General features: G+C 43.6%; 1 protein-coding gene across 5 annotated transcripts in view; it reads right to left on the bottom strand.

Moving 5' to 3' along the window:
• Positions 1 to 17,671, bottom strand: part of B3GALT5 (beta-1,3-galactosyltransferase 5) — a 40,653-nt gene that overhangs the window by 10,180 nt on the left and 12,802 nt on the right. Inside the window, exon 1 of one of the 5 annotated variants that reach the window (XM_071430150.1) lies at positions 9,808 to 10,055. The exons of 1 other annotated variant lie outside the window; for it this stretch is intronic. The gene's annotated coding sequence lies outside the window, so the exon portion shown is untranslated. Of the gene's footprint in view, positions 1 to 2,840; positions 5,146 to 8,753; positions 9,004 to 9,807; positions 10,056 to 17,671 lie in introns of those variants that run through there. 3 more of the 5 variants (XM_071430153.1, XM_071430148.1, XM_071430149.1) reach the window with 3 other exon arrangements.

Genomic DNA, 17,671 nt, shown 5'->3' with positions numbered 1-17,671 from the left:
TTGTGTGGAGCCTCAACATGCATTGAGAACATATCCAGCAATTAGTGACATTTAATATTTTAGCTACTTGAAATTCTCATCGGAATTTTCATGCCAAATCCCTCAGTGAAACTCCAAAGGTGTTTTTGGCGAGCAAAGGTTTTGGTGAGCTATGGAGATACATCTTACAGATATGAGTAATACTCCAGTTGCAAGGCTGTTCATTCTTTGTCCTCAATCTCATTCTGGCTGGGATAATAATTTAAGTTTAATAGTGTAATTCATTCTTTCTGCCTTTCTTGTGGCCAGCATGGAGGGTGTAAATCCCACTGGATTCCCAAGGCCTTGCTAATTTGTCCCACAATTCCTGCTATAAAACAAGACCCTCTGTCAGATGGCATTCCTAGAGGAGCTCCAAAGCATGGAAATAATTGATTTAGAAATATTCCCACTACTTCTTTTGCCATGCTGGTGCAACAGGGAAATGCTTCAGGCCACCCAGAACAGGGATCCACTAAAAGAAATTTACAGCTCTCTTTGCATGGAAGTTCTGTAAAGCCAATTTGCCAATAATCTCCAGGAGAGTTTCTACATTTTATGGCCTCTATCCCTACTTTATCCCCTCAGAAACTATTCCTTGTCCAGCAGGGGTGACTGCCCATACATCAGGGTGAAATTTAGAATAGAATACTCTGATTAACTGAATTTTTGTGCTATATTCTGGTTTAACATCTCTGCAGCTCTGTGGCTGTGACTGCTCACAAACAGCTGGGCCAGCCTTGGCATGAGGGAATAAATCAAAAGATTTCACAGGATTTGGGAAGCCCAAAGCTGGAGACCTCATCAGGGCTTTTTAAGTCATTTGAAAGCAGCCTGAGTACCAGCAGGCCATACAATAAAGTATTTCTGTATTTAAGAGTATTTCTGTATTTAAAAGTATTCATGGCTACAAACTCTGTTTGGCTATTACCATATAAAATATTTAAAAGTCCAGACAAAGGGTGGACCAATAATCCAAAATTCCTTTAAATCTATTACAGTAAGTCATTCCAAAATTATTTATTTATTTATCTATTTATTTATTTATTTGCCTTTTTTTTTTTTTTAAGTGTGATTATGACTGTCTTGGGTAATTTAGCAATTTTTGGGTTTGTTGGCCATTTTATTAAACCATAGTTAGCCATTTTTATTAACCCAAAAATGCTCTTGAGTCTCGTACTAACTGAAAATCTTCACAATTCCTATTTTTGTCTGGCAAAATTGGAGTTCACCAACAACCTGTACCTTAAAATTTTCTTAATCTTAAGTAATGAGCCTTTTCAATGCTTTAATTTTAAAGGGCATTGGTTTTGTCTTACCAGGCCATTGGTTCTCACAGGTTCTGCTCTTTGATTTTCCAGGAATCTCCCTGGCCCACACAAAGGGGATTATTGCATCCTTAATTCTCTTTGGGATAGGTTCAGATGGGGAAGTCAGTATAATATCAAAATTGAAGTTTACCTTGAATTGAAGTATTTAGAATCAGGGATTTGAATGTCTCCTTCCTGAAACTTGATTTTTGCACTCAATTTTCTCAGTAAGTTTTTCCTTAATAACAGTTTTGGAGATTTAGGCAGATACAAAAATTGATGGGTTATTTATAATTTTTCTAGTTTGAACTTCACTGGTTTGGAAAAGGGGCAGAGTTCACGAGGTCCAGTGGCACCAACACTTGTGATGGAGGCATCCCTAAACTTCCCTTGCATTTAATACTGACTAATTGATATTTAATACTTGATATTTATTAATTGATATTTACTAATTGATATTTAATACTAATTGATATTTAATAATTGGTTCCTGTGCCTTCTAAAAATTCCAGGTTTTCATTTCTTGGGGTGGCTGTTACCAGAGGCTCTGCTGCTGCCATGAGAGGCTTTGGAGGAGTCCTGGGTTTTACCTGAGCATACTCCTACTTCCAATATTTATATTTATTTTGTAATTTGTGTCTTGATTAATTCCCAGTCTTCCTAATGAAGATTGAGGAACTGAACCACTTCCCTTGTTACAGGACTCCTCCTTGGGGTTAAGAATTTTTGCAGTTTTCTTAATAATTGCTCTCATTTTCTGCTTACTTTTTTCCCCTTTCCTTTCCTTTCCTTTCCTTTCCTTTCCTTTCCTTTCCTTTCCTTTCCTTTCCTTTCCTTTCCTTTCCTTTCCTTCCCTTTCCCTTTCCTTGAAATTTCCTTTCCTGGATTTGCACATTTTGAGACACTGCCCATGCAACATCAAGTAGTTTACCTGTATTAAAACCATCCATTTCTTGGATTTTTGGTAGTTTTATTCTAATATCATCTGAGCATTGTCCTATGAAAATAAGAGCCAGGCAACTTCTACCTTCCTCCCAAATGTTTTCTTATCTTTATTTCTCTCTTATCCGTGCCTGCAGCTGCCCTTTTCAGTTCTCCATGCACAGGATTTTACAGTTAAGTGTTAAACTTTCATTTTTCATTTACAATCTAAATGCTGGTTGCTGTTCCACCAAAATATTAGAAAACCAGGTTTCAAAATCGCTGTTTTAAAATACCAGAATGCCAAGTTTTAAAATACCAAAGTAACACATATTTAAAATATTCAAATACTAACTTCCAAAATACCAAAGCAACCCAGTTTCAAAATATTAAAATACCAAGCTCCAAAATACTAAAATAATTCTGCCTCAAAACACCAGAAAATCAAGCTTCAAAATATCAAAGTAACCCAAGATAGTAAAGATATTAAATACTAAAATACCCAATTCCAAAATACCTATTGTCAGGTGTCTTATGTGGGCAGGATTCCCAAACTCAAGAGAATGCCTCAATGTCACAGTGGGATCCTACCTGTGTCCCAAAGGAATCTGGGGGAATCTGGGATTTTCTCCAGGAAAGTGCCAGCATGGAAAATCCCAGAGCCTCAGGGGACACCAGGCAGTTGTCCCGTGTGGGTTCACCAGAAATGGCACCAAAATTGGCAGGAATAAACTCTTCTAACTTTCTTTCCGTTGCTTCTTTTTGCATCATTTGCCAAAAACCCACTGGAGGCCTCTTTATCTGTTCCTCCAGTGATCCCAAACAGGTTTATCATCCTCTGGGCACGCCTCCACGTTATTTTATACAGAAAACACATCATTTTAGTTAGCTTTCTGTTTGCCAGTCAGTCTTTAAGCTCTCTTCAGCAGCTGCAGGGGAGGTGGAAATGTTTGTTCTCTGTGTTATTTATCATTGGGATCCCATGAAGAAGGTGGCCCCAAGGTCTGGGATCCCAATCCCAAACAGCAACACTCTCTATTTTGCAAGTTCCTATTTCCACCAGATTGATGCCTCCTCCACCCTGCCATGGGTTGGTTTTGGGGTCTCTCTGTTCACACCTCTGACCCTGGTGGAAATCCTTTGTGTTTCCCAGACATCAAGCCATGGTTACTCCTGTGCCAAAACCGAATTACTGCATCAGAATTAACCTGACATCTCCTTTAATGAGTGTAATTATCTGAAGAGCTCCAGGAGATGAGGGCTGTGTGCCAGAGAGCTCAGGGAAATCAGCCTGGCCTGAGGCAGAGGCAGGGAAGTAGGTCTGGAGTCCCCCTGGAAATACCAATCTTAAAAAGGAACTTTTCTTACCTTTTCTGGGGCAGAGCTGCTGCCAGGCTCAGCTGCTGATGTTCTGCACCCAGGTCACACACATCAGCCAGGGAAAAACCCAAACCACAAATCAGCAAAACTGCTTTGGGCCACCTGCTAAAGTCCTTGCTTTGTAAAAGGACTCAGCTGCAGCCCCAAAATCAGAGGCACCACTCAAGAGTGGGACCAGGAGCTCCAAACTCAGATCCTGCACAGTTAAAGTCAGCAGGGCTATTCCCTTTTGCCTTTCCTGATCACTGAGTGGAACATATGCCCTGCTATAAGGACTGCTAACTCCCAATTTTCCTTGGAATAAAGCCCCTAAATTGCTTTTTTCATAAGCTCAGCGTGACACAGAGAAGGATTAAGCACACATAGATAATAAGAAAATGTCAAGAACAGCAGGAAACGTTTTTTTTTTTCCTAAATGCAAGAGTGTCAGAGGAGCAGGGGCCAGTCTGGAGCTCTCCAAAATGACATTTCTGTTCATGCAATGGCTTCAGCAGTGCCTGGCTCACCAGCTTTGTGAATTAACAGTGTGCTCACCCAAACTGGCAGGCAAAAAGGGTGGAAACCCAAAAAAAAAAAAGTGCAGGACAAAGGGAAAAACTTTTTATGCTGTATTTTCTGAACCTTTTTCCCTTTGATACCTCTCACCAGCCTCTTCTCCACACACACCAGTTTCTATCATTTCAACACTGAGTTGCTGGGGTCATTATTTATGGCCAAATCCTCTCCTTTTTTTCCTTTTTTTTTTCTCCTTTTTCTTTGGTTTTTTTTTTTTGTTTTGTTATGTTTTGTTTGGGGTTTTTTTGGGTTTTTGTTGTTGTTGTTGTTGTGGGTTTTTTTTTTTGTTATTGTCTTGTTTTGTTTGGTTGCTTTGGTTTTGGTTGTTTGGTTTTTAGCTTTTGGGGGTTTTTTGGTTTGTATTTTTGAGTTTTTTCTTTGTTTTTTTTTTTTTCTTGGGATTTTGTTTTGTTCTTTGTTTTGTTGCAGGTTTGTTTTTGTCTCGATTATTTTCACCTCTTTGGTTTTTCTCCCATTTTTTTCCACAGTGTGGTGGGAGAGGGTTTCCCTCCCCAGTTCCTCCCAGGCCTGCTGTGATGGGATCTGCATGGAAAAAAGGGGTTTTATTTTAATCATTCCATGCTTAAAATGAGCCTCTGGTTCTCCAGAAATGTTTTCTGCCCAGGCAGTGGCTCTGTCCCAGAGCCATCAATTAGAGAACAGATAGAAAAGGAGCATTACTGTTATGGATTTGCAAATCCCACTACGTGGCCTGGCTTATGCTCTGTCTTTATGTTACTAATGCCCATTTAGCTGATTGACCCTGTGACTCCAGCAGCAGATTGAATTTGCTTTGTGGAAGGTTGGGCTGGTTTTTTTATTTACCTCTTTTAGCTCTCTTTATTAAAACTTGGGGTTTTAATAAGGAGAGAATGAAGAATAATTAAAAGAAAAATATGTATGGTTAAAAACAAGTGAGTTACGAATTTTCTAGAGGAAGAAAAATTAGAGTGAGATGTTACATTCTAGATTAAAATGAAATACCATTTACCATATATGCAGATATATGCATGGCCAACATGGCCTAAACATTTTTCACAGCAATCAAAGAAAAACCATGGTCAAAAAAGGAGGAATTTTAAAATATAAATTGGTTAAAATTCAGGTTTAAAAATTTCAGGTTTAAAAATTTCAGGTTTAAAATTCGTTAAATTGCTCAGTACTTGAGCAAGAGTCTCTTCAAGTTTCACTTCCTTGCCCTATCCTGCTCTGAGGCTATTTCAGAAGAGAAATGCACAATAACTGCACATTAACTCCTTAACCTCACCCATTCAGAGGCGAATTTGCACCATTTCCTCCTCTGAGTTGTATTTTCTGTGCCACGGAGGGCAACTTACTGGTGGTTAACCACAGCCCCAGCAGATTGCATAAACTCAACTTAAACACCTCAGGCACAGGGGGAGTCCTGCAGGCAGCACTCCTCCATTTAATAGCTGCAGCTTTGTTTTTACAGGAAAAAAAAAAAACATTCCTGGGCCCCATCCACTCAGAAAAGTGTTTCCAACTCAGATCTAGAAGTGTCACCTCGGATGTGGAAATTTCCACATTATTAAATTAAATAATACTAATACTAATATTAATACTAATACTAATAATAACAATAACAATAATAATTATTGTTATTATTAATAATAATATTTTAACTATTTTATATTTTATATTTTATATTTTAATATTTTTAATATTTTTAATATTTTTAAAATTTAAATAGTTGCAATGGCCCAGACCAGGTGTCCTTGGGTTCTGCCTCTGTCCCCACCCAGATGCCTAAAGGAAAATCAAGATCATGGCAGGAGGGAAGGCCTTTGTGGCACAGGAATCTTTTGAACCAGAGGATGCATCTTCCTCCTTATCAAAAAAAAAAAAAAAAAAGAAAGAAATCAAGAGCCATTAGCTTTTAATGCACCTTGATCTCATCCACCCAACTTGCTCATAACATCTGTTTTGAAAAGCCAAAAAAGCAGCCTCAGACCTAAATGCCATTTTACTCTCAAAGCCAGCAAAAAGTTTGTGTCTTGGAGTGACTCAAAGTGAAACAGTTTGGCAGGAGGTGCCACTGCTCTGGTGATGTCACAGGAAATAAGTGCTGCAACTGAGGAGTCAAAAAGAAATATATATTCCCAGGGACTTTAGCCAAGCTAAGGAAGCTTGCTTCTATTTTAAAATATCAGCTTGTTTTTCCAAGCCACCTGCAAAATTCTCTGGATGGATCCTGGCCCTTAAACACCCACAAAAATGTTGAGTTTGGGTGTTCTGAAGGCCAGATCCTTTTTCCAGGATGGAGAAGATGCTGCAGTGAGGGCTGGAGGCTCCTTTGGAGAGCTCAGACCATCAATGCAGGGACACCCAGTGCACCCCAACCCCCACTGCAGGTGCTTTTTGTCCTTTTCAGGAGCACATTTGGACACTTTTGGCTCGTTCCACTGGCTCAGGGGATGCAAACACAGCTGGCAGGCAGCCAGCCAAGGGCATCCTCTCTCACAGGCAGGGAGAAGAGCACTGCCCTGGGGCTCTCTCATCTTGGTAGTGTTTTTTCCCAAACCTTCAGCCTAAAAGCCTTCTCCTCCTCCTCCTCCTGTCTCTGTCCTCCCTTCACCTGCTGAGTGCCAACCATCCTTCTCTGGATTTCTCTCCAATGCTAATAGACTCTTGTCCTAATGCTTCCTCTGTTCCTACAACACCACCATGTTCCTTTTATCCCTGATGCTAATGGGCATATTTAACTTATTTCAGAATGGCCTCATGAATCAGCAATTTTATCCTACTTGCTCTATTCCAAAGCCCAGATCTCAGCACAGATAAGCAATTGTCCAACAAGGGATGAATCAGAGCAACCTGACCCTGTGTAAACCAGTGTGCTTCATTGTGCTGAGCAGGAATAGAACCCAGCTCACATTCCTCTTATCTTCATAAACAAAGTAAGGAGGAAATTTCTTCCTTAGGCTCTTGTTGCCTCTGCCAGGACTCCAAAAGTCCAGTTGTCTGAGAAATTCTGTGCCCCCAAACCAAATTATTCATTGCACCCTCTTTTACAAGTAGTACTGCTGGCTGTTTTTCCTCATCTTAATGCAAAAGAGAAATAAAACTGGGAATGGTTATTTCAGATGGAATGAGGATCTTGCTCTTCTGCCTTGGAAACAGTCTCAAGATACATGAAGGAAGAAGTAAAATAGCACTGAAGAGAAGTGATAATTATGCAAGTTTAAAAAAAAAGAAAACCATTCAAAATGGGAAAAATTGCCAATAAAGATATTCCAATACCACTCCTAAATCTTTGACTGCTGCTCAGTCCTGATGCTATCACTGTAGGGTGAGAACCACTGTGGGATGTTACATTGCAAATGGTTTTTTCCCCTATTTTAAGCTTGGGGAGCACTTGGAGCAGGTGAGCCAGGTGCTCATGCTTTGCCCTTTTGTTTCATTCTGCCTCTTGGCACAATCATTTTTTGGTGTTTGGAACTTTATACTCCCCTAATAGTTGAACTAAGTCTTTGCATTCATGTGCCTGTTCAAGCATCAAGTCTTGTACTTTGGGAGGAAAAAAATCTTCCTGGCCAAAGGAACACAAATCCAACCGTGGGGCCCTCATGCTGGCAAATCCTTTGTCAATACCTACTTGGCTTTAAAAGTGCTGATTTTAGACAGAAATGTTTGTAGGATCAGGGCCAGTGGCTGTGTTTGTAATTACTCACCTGTGCCTCGTGGATATTCTGTTTTTCAGCATTTTATCCCAGCAGGACAGTGAGGAGAACACTGCCCTGGCTTTGTCCTAACTGATCCTGGTCTTTATGTGGGGCTGCCAAAATGTTCCCCCGTGTACAACACCCATAAAATCTGGCAAGTCAGATTGCTCATGAGCACGTTCTCACCCCAAAATCAGTGCACCCCACCCCTTTTGCCAGGGGAAGGGCATGGCAGCCCCGAGCTGGGGACACCCCTGGATAGGCAGGTGGGGATTTGGATCCCGGCTTCCAGCAGGGTCACACCTGCAGCCCCCTCTCCTCTCCCGCTCCCACCCACCATGGAGAGTTTGGGAAAGTCAGAGCAGCAGCTCCGAGGGCACATCCCAGGGCTGGAGGGAGAGAAGGGAGAGAAAGGAGAGAAAGGAGAGAGAGGAGAGGAGAGAAAGGAGAGAAGAAGGGAGAGGAAAGGGGGAGGAAAAGGGAGAGGAGAAGGGACAGAAGATGGGAAGAGAAGAAGGGAGAGAAGGGAGAGAAGGGAGAGAAGAAGGGAGAGAAGGGAGGGAAGGGAGGGAAGAAGGGAGAGAAAGAAGGGAGTGAAGGAGGGAGAGGAGAAGGGAGAGAAGGAGGGAGAGGAGAAGGGAGTGAAGGAGAGAGAGGAGAAGGGAGAGAAGAAGGGAGGGAAGAAGGGAGAGAGGAAGGGAGAGAAGGAGGGAGAGAAAGGAGAGGAGGGAGAGAAAGGAGAGAAGGGAGAGAAGAAGGGAGAGAAGAAGAGAGAGAAGGAGGGAGAGGAGAAGGGAGAGAAGAAGGGAGGGAAGAAGGGAGGGAAGAAGGGAGGGAAGAAGGGAGAGAAGGAGGGAGAGAAGGGAGTCCCAGCTCCCGCTCCTACCCGCAGTTGCCGAAGGCAGCGGCGCCTCCTCACCCCGGGCGCCCTCAGCGCATCCTCCGGCGGCTGCGGCTCTTCCCGGCGGGATCCCCGGGATCTGCGGGGCTACCGCGGCCCGGCTGTGTCCCTGTCACCCCAGAGCCCCGCTGTGCCCAGCGAGGGGCTCATCCTCGGCCCGGCTCCGGCGGCAGAAGCGGAGGAAGGCGGCGATGCGGCTGCGGTAACCTGAACTCCCTGCTGCCGCTTCCCTCCCTCCCTCCTCCCTCCCTTTCCCCTCCCTCTCTGCCGTGGGTTACAGACCCACCGAACCTCTGCTCCAGGTTAGGAGCTGGCTGTGGATGGTTTTATTGGGGGTGTTTGGGGTGGGAGGTGGGAAGCAGCGTCCTGCCAGGAGCGGGAGATGGAAATGAGAGCAGCGGCGGCTCCTCCCGGCGCTGGGAAAGTTCGGCCGGGCGCTCCCACTCACCGACAGCACAGCCTGGATGTGTTCAGAGGGACAGAGATCCCCCTCTGCTCCAAAGCCCGCACTGAGGCACCCTCCGAGAGGTTTTTCCTGCTGGGGAATGACATCCAAACGCAAAACCACCGCACTGGGCAAATGGGAGAGCGAGGGGAGCAAACCTCACCCTGGGCGCGCCCCGGGGTGAGAGCATCTCTGAGCGCCTTCCCTGGACCCCCTGTCCGCCTGATCCTCGGTCTGGGCTCAGGACAGCATCCCTGAACCTGGACCCCCGAGCTGGCCGGGCTCAGAACAGCATCCCTGAACCTGGACCCCCGAGCTGGCCGGGCTCAGAACAGCATCCCTGAACCTGGACCCCCGAGCTGGGCTCAGAACAGCATCCCTGAACCCCCCTGTCCGCCTGTTCCCCGAGCTGGGCTCAGGACAGCATCCCTGAACCTGGACCCCCCTGTCCGCCTGACCCCCGAGCTGTCCAGGTTCAGGACAGCCCTCAGCGCCAAGCCTTTGCTTCAGGGCAAAGTACGAGTCCAGGTAGGACACTCGATCCCTTCCCAGCGCCAATTCCTATACTCGGAGCACGTGGAGAGCTGCTTTTACCTTTATGAGCTGTCCTCTGGTGACAGCAACCAGCGGCAACTTCACGGCACAACAATTACTGAAGCAAATGGCTCCGGGGGAAAGACATTTCTCTTCTAAACGCTGCAAGCTACAGCAGGGGAAAAAAAAAAACAAAAAACAAAAAACAAACAAACAAACAAAAAAACCCAAAAAAACCCAACCAAATAAAAACACCAACAAAACCAAAAAACCAAAACCTCCCAGACAAACGTGTCACAGATAAAGCCTCACACTTAATAGCAAAATAATGGCACTTGGAATTTCTAGCGAGAAAATATTCGCTTTGATTTGTCATTGTCTTTCTTTTTTTTTTTTCTTTCTTTGAAACAGGTTGTTAGAGCGCAGCACAAGAAAACACGAGACAAATCAATCACTGCGAGCTGCTGGCAGCTCCTTTCTCCTCCCCCTCCACTCCAAGGCTGGAGATGGAGAGATGTAGTTAAGGAGACACACAAAACACTGTTTGCTTGGTGTACACTGCAGGAGAAACACGAGTGAGAAGAGAGGTCCAGATTTGCTGCAGAAAGGACTGCCCCAAAAGCTTTTTCTTTTTTTTTTTAATTATTCAAAAAAAAACCCACTCCCGGGTAGCTGTAGTTTCCTGTAATGAGGAAGCATTAGCTAAGGCACCTGAGAATGCCTGTGCCTCCCTCTGCATGCATGACTCTCTCCTTTGTACTCCAAGTTCCTAAAAAAACCCTTGCTTTAGTTTGGGGAAAGTGCTAACACTTCCCTTGTCACAGTCTGACCTACAAAGTCCGATAGCTACTGAGCACACAAAAGCTTCTGCATGCAAATTATCTGCTCCCCACCTGGAAATGAGGAAGGTTTGGGCATTTTCCCATGGAAAACAGGAGCACAGTGCTGGGGCTGGGGCCCCAACCTCTGCCCACATTGCTGCTGAGCATCACACAGCTCGCTGGCAGCCCTACAATGAGAGTCATGGAATCACAGAATGGTTTGGGTTGGAAAAGACCTTAAAGCTTATTCAGTGCCACCCCTGCCATGGCAGGGACACCTCCCACTGTCCCAGGCTGCTCCAGCCCCAGTGTCCAACCTGGCCTTGGGCACTGCCAGGGATCCAGGGGCAGCCCCAGCTGCTCTGGGCACCCTGTGCCAGGGCCTGCCCACCCTCACAGGGAACAATTCCAAATTCCCATATCTATTCTAACCTGCCCTGCTTCGCCTCAAGGCCATTCCCCCTGGTCCTGTCACTCCATGCCCTCGTGAAAAGCCCCTCTGCAGTAACTCTCCTGTAAAGCATTAACTGAGAGGGGCTCAAAGGTCTTCCTGAAGCCTTCTCCAGGCAGAGCAGTGCCAGCTCTCCCAGCCTGGCTCAGTAGCAGAGGTGTTGTTGGGTTTGTTGTTGCTGAAATGGCTCCTGAGGTATTAAAGAGTCTCTTTTTTCCCAGTCCCACGACCGAAGAAGAAGAAGTTGAGATTCCTCAGCTCTGGTTTTCAAGGTTGTTTATTTTCTCTTATCTATCACATTCTTTGTCAAACCTGCTGAGATCTGTCCAGCAGGTCAGGTTGAGGCACACTGACTGCCCCTGGGGTGGTGTTGGGTTTTTAAACTAAAAACCACATGTACTTTATTTACAATGATTTCCCAATACCCATCACCTATGTTAGATGGTGAGTTTCTACTCTAAACCAATCCAAAAGTGCCACCATCACAGCAGAAGATGGAGGACAAGAAGAAGAAGAAGGAGAAAGGCTGGACATACCAGATTCCTCCATATTGCCTCCTGAACCCCCATTCTAAATCCTCAAAATTCTACTTTTTCACCCCGTGATAAATTCATCATCATTCTACTCAAACCCTTGTGGCTTGTAACTCCTCACACAAAGCTGGGAATTGTTTCCATGGGTTAAAATCCAAGGCACAGGTGTCTTTGACTCTGTGCCAGGGTCTCTGAGCCCCCTGCCAGGGTCTGGAGTCCTCCAGGGCAGCCAGGGGAATGTCCTGGGTTCTGACAAGGTGCTCCAGCCCCTCATCCTCGTGTCCCTGCCCCAGACTCATTCCAACAGCTCCAGGTTTCCCTCATGCTGGGCACCCAGGGCTGGATGCAGCACTGAGCACTGCAGAGGGGGCTGCCAGGGCAGTGTAGAGGGGCAGAATTGCAGAATTGCATTGCCAATCCACACAAAGCATTTTCCATTCCCTCCAGCCAGGCCAGCCACCCCCAGGTCACTGCTCCCAGCCTGCTCTGTGAGTTTTAGCAATTTGCCCAATTCTAAATTCTCCACGGTGTTTAGGCTGCCCAGCTGTCAGCTCCAGGGCACTCAGAGCACTCCCTGCAAGGGCAGATTACACAGCCCAGGCTCTGGGAGGGGCACAAGGGGACAGAAAATAAACTCTGGAATATCCAGCATTTGTGCTGGGGAAAAAAAAAACCACCCAACAAGCACAATGTGCTCCTCTCTGCCTCTGATTCAGGACTGTTTGTTGTGAGAGTCCAGCCCTACCCCAGCATTTCAGCAGAGTAATGCACACATGTGCCTGCATCTCACCAGCAGTAAATGTAAGCCAACATATGTCTACATGAAATCAGGCCTCAAAGAGTGAGTCAGGGCCTAAATCAGTGTTGCAATTGAACTAAAATAATCTAAGGCTGCTCTAAATGCACACAGCTTTAACCTGTCACATCAAATGAAAATTATATACTTAAACTGTAATCTTCCTGTTCCCTTAGTCATCAAAAGAGGCCAGATCAAATTAAAAAAAAAAAAAAAAAAAAAGAGAGCTGTTCAGAGGATGAGGAGGAGGTGGGGCTCATGGAGCAGGATATTCACAGAGTCATTAAAGTTGGAAAAGCCCTCCCAGTCCCAGCTGTGCCTGATCCCCACCTTGCCCCCAGCCTAGAGCTCTGAGTGCCACATCCAGGCCTTCCTGGGACACTTCCAGGGATGGGAACTCCAAACCTCCCAATGTTTAATCACCCTTTCAGTGAAGAAATCCTTCCTGATGTCCAACCTGACCCTCCCCTGGCAAAGCTTGGGGCCATTCCCTCTTGTCCTGTCACTTGGGAGCAGAGCCCACCTGGCTGCACCCTCCTGTCAGGGAGCCACAGAGAGTGACAAGGTCCCCTCTGAGCCTCCTTTTCTCCAGGCTAAAAAAACCCATAAAACTCAAACTTCTGCTTGAACCAAGGGGTGTTTCTGCCTTCCAAGCCACACTCAGCTCCAGACTCAGCCCCCCAGCACTCCCATCCATTCTCCAAGCAGAAAAGCAGCACCCTGAGCTGCTGGTTGCATCAGTGGCTCTGTGTTGTCACCTCCTCTGAAAAGTCTGGCTGGACATGGCCTGGCTAAGGGACAGTAAATATTTCCACACCTGTGTTTGGCAGAGACTGGGGCAGGCAGGGATAAGGTCAGGCTGCAAACATACCCCAGAAGATGCCATTGCTTGGCTGGGCTTGTGTGGTAGAATCGGGTGATCCTCCCAGTGGGGAATGATTGGAATCTGACTCCATTGATTCAGGAGGCTGAACAATTGCTTTATTAAAAATTTACTATATTACATGAATATTATACTATATTAAAGAGATACTATACAAAGATAAATACTAAAGAAAAACTCATGACTGTGTCCAGATAGCCAGGACACAGCTTTGACCCAACTGGCCAAGGAAACAAAACAATCCTCAGCAGAATCCAATTGACAAATCCCTTCAGGTAAACAATCTCCAGAACACATTCCACACATTCCACGTGTGCAAAACAACAGGAGCAGAAAATAGAGATAAGAATTGTTTTCTCTTCTTCTCTGACTTTCCTCGCTGCAATTCCCAGGAAATATCCTTGGGAAGTTGGGCCTGCCTGCTCTCTATGAAGATAGCTGTGGCTACAATTCATCCTTCTTATTCTAATATCATTAATATATTATTATTATTATTATATATGTAATAATTATAATTATATTATTATTATAATATAATAGTTATTTCTTAATTAATATAATACAATATAATATAATATAATACAATATAATATAATATAATATTATATTATATTATATTATATTATATTATATTATATTATATTATATATATTATATATTATATATATTATATATTATATATATTATATATATTGTATTATATTATATTATATTATATTATATTATATATATTCATCAATTATTATGATCATTTAATATTTATTTAATATTCATTAAAATTATTTATTTATTCAATATTTATTGATTTATTTTTAATTTATTTAGTATTAATATTAACCAATATAATGTAATTACTATATATAATTTATATTTTATTATATATATTATAATAATTATATTATTTGCAATATTATGCAATATTTATAATTACTATTCATTAAGAATTATAATTATAATAATTAATTACTATAATTATAGATTATATAATTTATATTTTCATATAATATAAATGAAAATACAAATTATATAATATCTAATTTATATTAGATATATAATATATAAAATATATTATATATTAATATTATCTAATAATATAATTAATATATAATTATTGAATTATTATTATTATTATTATTATTATTATTATTATTATTATATAATTCTTATTAATTCTTAATTAATTCTTATTATAATAAAAATAAGAAGAAGACTGTGTTTGCAATTTTTCTGCAGGGCCCTCTTCTTCTCTCTGCGCTTCTCCAGGAAGAAACTTGGGAGAGAGAATTATGTCTGTCTGTTCAGAGAATGTGAATACCACAGGCTTGAGGTTTGCTACATTTTGCTTTTTCCCCAGGATGAAAAATGTGAGTAGGAGCTCTGTCCTTGGGTTTCTCTGAGCACAGGTGGGGTCAGGCACACAAACTCCTGCAGATGAAGAGGTCCCTGATTTACACTCTGCCACTTGCTGTAGCAATGGGATGTTTTGATGGCTTCACTGCCTGACTGCACTGGAAGCTTCAAGGATATTCACTGCAATGCAAAATCAAACACAATTTTCATGCAGAGCTTTTCAAGATTTTTCTACAGAAATTTTCTACAGATTTCTTTCAGTCAGGAGGAGGAGTTTTGTTGAAATAACCCCCTCAGGCCTTCAGTGGTGCAGTTTGTGTTACAAAGACACAACAGCAGTGCAGATCAATCTAATATGAGGAAAATTGTTGCCAATAAAACCTACTTGTGAGGCAGCAAAATGCTTTCTACCCTCACATTTACAGGATTATAATCCTACTGATGCAAAATTAACAGGTTTTGCCCAGAGCAGCTGTGGCTGCCCAATATCTGGAAGTGTCCAAGGCCAGGTTGGATGGGGTTGGAGCAATGTGGGACAGTGAAAGGTGTCCCTGCCCATGGAAGGGGATGGAATGAGATGAATTTTAAGGTCTCCTCTGACCCAACCCATTCTGTGCTTCTGTGGTTCTAAACCCACACCTTTGGTAGACAAGACACACCAGGTACCTCGCTCTGCATGATTTAAATTCCCTGATTTTATAACAGCACCTCTGCCACGGGGAGGGGGTTGGAACAGTGCTCACTTAATGAGATCAAAATATGTAAAATTCTACTGCAACTTGTGCAAACAAGGCCCAAATGCCTCTCAGCATCAGCAGGTAACAGGGTAAGTGGGCAGCCAGTGTGGGGTACAGCTGACTCCTGTACCCATCAGTGCTCCCGGGGCTGCCTCCAGTCCTGCTTTCATCCCTCAGAGCACAGAAAGGTTTTTCCTGCTGACAGAATCATGTCCAGGCAGGTTTTGAGCATCTCCAGAGAAAGAAACTCCTCAGCCTCTCTGGGCAGCCTCTTCCAATGTTTTGTCACCCCCACAGGAAAGTTTTCCTTCATATTCAGATGAAACTTTGTGTGTTGCAGTTTTTGCCTTGTCCTGCTGCTGGGTACCACTGAAAATCCTGGCTCCATCCTCTTGGCACCTGCCTTTAAGATATTTGGGTGCATTGATAAGGTCATGGAATCCCTGAATGGGTTGGAAGGGACCTTAAAAATCATCCAGTGCCACCCCTGCCATGGCAGGGACACCTTCCACTGTCCCAGGCTGCTCCAACCCCAGTGTCCAACCTGGCCTTGGGCACTGCCAGGGATCCAGGGCCAGCCCCAGCTGCTCTGGGCACCCTGTGCCAGGGCCTGCCCACCCTCACAGGGAAGGATTTCTCCCCAAAATCCTCCCTGAGGATACCAAAGCCATCTCAGCACCTCAAAGATCAGAGTGAACCCTGGCTCTGCAGGGCTTTCTGCTCTCCCTGCCCTCTGAGCATGGGCTCAGGGCTGGCAGCCAGGGCTCTGTGGCCTTCAGCCCATCCTCATCCTCATCCCCACAGCCTCACACTGGCCAGGGCTCAGAGGTTTGGCCTCAGCCTTGACCTACATGGAGCAGGCAGCTCCTCCTCATCCTCCTGGCTGGGCTGAGCCCTCTCAGCTGATCCCATCCCTGTCCTGTGCTGCTTTCCAGGGTCTGAGTCCCATTAACCCTTCCCTTCACTTCCCCATCCCTCCTCCAGCACGAGGCCAGCACCTGGCAGAGCAACAGGGAAATCCAGGCTGGAGAGCAGGGAAAAGGTTTTTCCAGCAAGGGTGAGAAAGTTCTGGAATGGCTGCCCGGGGAGGTGGTGGAGTCCCCATGCCTGGGTGTGTTTAACAAAGCCTGGATGTGGCACTGGGTGCCAGGGTTCAGTTGAGGGGTTGGGGCTGGGCTGGACTCGATGGCCTTGAAGGTCTCTTCCAACCCAGGGATTCTGGGAATTCTGGGAATTCTGTGATTCTGTGAATCTGTGAGAGCATGGCCCTGGTGCTCTCCAGTGCCACCAGCCCTTCCCACATCCCTCCTGCTGCCCTGGGGGGATAAGGCTTGGAGCCATGCAGGCTTTAACTCGGGCATGGGGCCTGTTTCAATAAGCGGTGCAGGTCATGAAATGCTGGGGCCACCAGAAAAGCGCAGCACAACCTCACCCTCAGCTCTCCTGGAAGGAGCCCTTGGCAAATCTGTGTGAGAAACATTCTGCAGGTGTGGGAAATGGATCTGTAGAAAATTCTCAAAAGCTGACAGAAGGCTCTTACAGTGTGCATCTATATGCAAACCTTGAAATAAAAAATACTGCCTTGAAATACCATTGAATAACACAGACATTTTTAAAAGGGAAATTCAACTAAAAACAAGTTTCAAAGAATGGCCTTACAAAATAAGAATAGATACTTTAGAGAAATACAACCATAAAATATGTATTGTATTATGAGCCACAAAGAGTAATTTTAGATTATTTATTTATTATTATATATTTCTTTATTATTATTATTATTATTATTATTATTATTATTATTATTATTATTATTAATTTATTTATTTATTCTTTTATATATATTATATTATTTTATTTTATTTTATAAATATATATTTATATATTTATAGATATTATTATTATTATTATTATTATTATTATTATTATTATTATTATTATTATTATTTAGATTTAGATTTAGATTTTAAATGCTCTAAGGCATTTGCAGCATGGTGTAGCAAAAACTGATAGTGTACTGTAATTAGGGAATAGTTGGTTTCTGATTGTGATAACGTGAATTGTAACACCTGTATTATCTCACCCTCCAAATGAAAGTAAAAAATAGAATAAAAGTTTTTAAAATGCCTCTCTGATTCAGGAAAGGGCTTAATCCAACATGCAGGGACAGGGACTGTGAGCCCCTGAGCTCTGCCCTGGCACTGATGGGAATCAAATCACACACTCCAGGGCTGCTGCCTGAAGGAATAAGGAAAACAGATTCATTTTTTTGGTCCCTGCCCACTGCACAATTAAGTGGAAGGTTGCAAAGGCTTTCCGTGTGTTTGTGGTTTTTTGCCCTGTTGGCTCATTTTGA

The sequence above is a fragment of the Agelaius tricolor genome, unplaced genomic scaffold (genome assembly GCF_023055355.1).
Source record: "Agelaius tricolor isolate 1412-34295 unplaced genomic scaffold, bAgeTri1.0.p SCAF_7, whole genome shotgun sequence".
Taxonomy (NCBI): domain Eukaryota; kingdom Metazoa; phylum Chordata; class Aves; order Passeriformes; family Icteridae; genus Agelaius; species Agelaius tricolor.
The sequence above is the reverse complement of the archived record's forward strand: the minus strand, read 5'-3'. Positions and strand labels throughout refer to the sequence as shown.